The following is a 3,293-nucleotide window of genomic DNA, read 5'->3' on the forward strand; positions in this document are numbered from 1 at the left end:
GGCGCCAATGGCGCCGCGACCCGGCAGGGCGCGCGCCCACCTGGCCGCTCACCTCCTCTCGGTGGCAGCCTTTGACTGGTCGCCCTTGCCACTCCCTCCCGGCGCCAACCCTGCGGTGGAGGCAACAGGCTGTAGCACTGCTGGCGGGGAATTCGTGCCACCTGGGTCAGGGTCGGGGTCGTCGCCACACACGTCTTCCGTGGCCCTCGTAGCCCGCTTGGTTTCCCTTATTCCTCGTGACCAGACGCGGCCCAGCTTCCTAGCAGCTTTACGGTGCCGAGGGACCGCTGTCCAAAGTGGGGGATCGGCCGCCCCAGCGGACCAAAATCCGGACTGGGTGGGAGACGGATGAACAAGTATCCTGGTGAAGAAGGGCTTTGGCTAAGCAGGGGGGGAGGGGGGGACGGGCTGCTGCGTGGAACCCAAGTCCCGGGGCGACAAGGCAGTGAGAATGCGTTCAGGGACTGGGCTTGTGTGGTCAGAGGGCAGGGCAGTCCTTGCTGGCTCTGTGACACCAGGGAGTCCCCCACGTGCAGGCGGCTGCTCCTGGCGGTCATTAGGTTCTGACGGTGGGAGCCTGGTGGGGCTGGGTGCAGCTGCACTGGCCTGGGCGTTGGTGGTATTGTGGTGAGCACAGCTACCTTCAAAGCAGTTGAGCTGGGTTTGATCTCGACCAACACAGCATGCTGACCTTCTGCCAGGATTCAGGGCTACTGTGCCCAGCTCCCTGCCGGGGAGATTGGGCTGACACTGAGGCCGGCGAGTGTGAGTGTGTGAGTTTTGGCTGAGATGGGGCACGGAGTTTGGGGGTGCTGCCAGCTGAAGGAGAGCTGTCAGAACTTGAGGACTGCCCTGAGGAATGCCAGGGGCCAGTGGAAGTAAGTGGTCTGCACAGGTGCGCAGGGAGCATCGGTGGCACGGGTACAGGGGACGCTTGAGGGAGGACTTACCCAACATTCCCTGGTGGTCTAGTGGTTAGGATTTGGCGCTCTCACCGCCGTGGCCCGGGTTCGATTCCCAGTCAGGGAAGCTTTTCCTTCTGCCTCACCATCTCTCATACCTGAAGCCATCTTGGCCCAAGCGCTGGCTCCTGGTCCCTTGCTCTTGGCACTTATAAGGACACAGCCCAGTCTAGCTCCAGCAGCACCAGTTCTGCCCCAGCCCTAACCCACACTCCTCCCATCCTTTTATCCTGGTTTCCAGCTCTTCCCTCTTCCCGTCAGCTCACCTGCCACCCACTCTTCTTGACCAAAGCCCACCCAGTGGTCTGCCTTTCTCCTCCCAGCTGGTCAACCCACGCACTCATTCCGCCCCACCCAGGGCAAGGGGCCTAATAGCAGAAAGGGGACAGGAGCAAAGGGCATGACCAGAGCAAGGACATGTATGGTCCCCTCACTTCTTTCCTGACCCCGGCCAGCCACTGGCCACCCTTCCCCCATGCTTGGTGCTGGGAAGTGGGAGGAGGAGTCCATATGTCCCTGCAGAGCTCTGGCCTTCTGGAAAGGGCAGGGGCTGGGGCTGGCCAGTTGGAGGTGGGGGCATGGGGCACTCTCAGATGCCGGGGGTGAGGAGGGTGAGGAGCGGCAACTAGCCCCAAGGGAGCTCCCGTCTTGTGAGTGGGAGCTGCCCTGATTCTGAAGATCCCCGCAGAGTGAGCCAGGACTGGGACAAGAGAATCCCCCGACAGTTGAGAGGGGTGTGAAGGAGTAGGGGTGCAGGCTCCGTGTGTGTGTGTGTGTGTGTGTGTGTGCAGGGCAATCAGGGCTGGGGAGGCATGGGAGCTGGCTGGGTGGGTGAGCAGAAAACCGGCAGGTGGGACCAAGTTCGTGTCAGAGCCAGATGGAAGCCTGTGGCTCCTATGGTATCCCCAGCCCCCATACCGCCAGGGAGAACAGCCCCCAGGGCGCTCTATCCACCAGGGGGCGATGAGACTTGTCTCTGACCAAGTGCAGGTGCACTGGGAAGTCCTCTAAGTGAGACCCCAGAGCAAGAGGTAGCGGGTCCAGGCAAGGCCCGTGAGAAATAGAGACTTTACGGGCACCGTGAGAGCAATAAGCCCTGGTCAGGGCAGCCTGGGCGTCTGAGGTGCGCGTGTGAGTGCGAGAGACGTTAGTTGAGGTGACTGGTGCCTAAGCAGAGGGGTAAGGCCATTGGTCTAGTTCTCGGAGCGAGCGTGAGAGCAAAAAGCTATGGGTGGGCAAGGAGTGAGGGGAGCGGGTGGGCGCGTTTGATGTCTGGCCAGTGGTGTGTGTGTGATGGAAGGGTCAGCAAGGTCTTGAAGGGTGAGGGGATGGACTAGAAAGGCGTGGGGGTAGGTACAGGAGTGGCTGGACGGAGTTCTGCAGGCCCCTCCTGGGGACCGTGTGTCTGGATTGGGCTCCCCAGGTCGGCCAGGTGCAGGGATCCAGGAATGTCAGGCCAGCCGGTGTCCTGAAGGCAAGTGCACTGAAGTGGGTGGGGAGGACAGCGGCGGGGGCTTGGAAGTGTTGGGGTGGGGATGTTGTCAGTGGCGTGTGGCCCAAGTGAACCAGCGTGGAGGCCATAGCCATCCAGCAAGATGGGGACGGCCACCTGCGCAGTGTGCCGATAGCAGGGCCTGGATGGTGCCGCAGATGCAGGACGGAGAGCCTCAGCAGGCAGAAGTCAGGGGTGGAGGTCCTGCTGTGGTGAACTGTGTGCACGACCCATCCTGGTGGGATTGCCGGTGGTGGGTGGGATGTGAGTCTGGGGCCTGGGGTAGGGGAGGAGGGCGGAGGGGCGAGGCCCAGAAAGGACAAGCAGCGGGAGTCCAGAGGCCCAGAAAGGACAAGCAGCAGCGGGAGTCCAGTGGCCCAGCGTAGAGGGGAAAGGGCAGAAGGGCTGGAGAAGTGGAGTTGAGGTGTTTGGCCAGAAAAGATGCCTGAGAAGCGGGTGCGTTGGGACCACGGTGATGGAGGGGAGGCCAGAGAGGCAGGGGCACTTGGCTGGGTCGGCCAAAATATGGGCTAGCCAGGAGTGAGATCCGAACCCACTTCTCCAGAGGCGACTGTGACCTTAACGCTCCGCCTTAGGCAAGCTCAGCCATTCTGTCGGCGAGTCTGGGCGCCTCCCTGATGGCCTGGCTGGGAGCGGGCGACAAGCACCAGTGCCCTGTGCGAGACGTGCCAAGCCCAGGCGGCCGGCAGCCCGGTGCGCAGGCGACAGCCCTGGGATGGCCACATGGGCCTCTCCGGCTGGCAGCGGTGTCGGGGTCCGGGCGCCCACAGGTGCGATGCAGCCTGCCTTCTGCGGTGGCCGCGTTGTGGCTGCTGCTG

General features: G+C 62.9%; 1 non-coding gene across 1 annotated transcript; it reads left to right on the forward strand.

The window, feature by feature from the left end:
- The first annotated feature begins 957 nt into the window (after nt 1–957).
- Nucleotides 958–1,029, forward strand: TRNAE-CUC (transfer RNA glutamic acid (anticodon CUC)). Its single transcript has one exon. It is a non-coding gene; the product is annotated as a tRNA-Glu (tRNA).
- Nucleotides 1,030–3,293: the final 2,264 nt, after the last annotated feature.

The sequence above is a fragment of the Tupaia chinensis genome, unplaced genomic scaffold (genome assembly GCF_000334495.1).
Source record: "Tupaia chinensis unplaced genomic scaffold, TupChi_1.0 Scaffold139585_1, whole genome shotgun sequence".
In the NCBI taxonomy this organism is placed as follows: domain Eukaryota; kingdom Metazoa; phylum Chordata; class Mammalia; order Scandentia; family Tupaiidae; genus Tupaia; species Tupaia belangeri.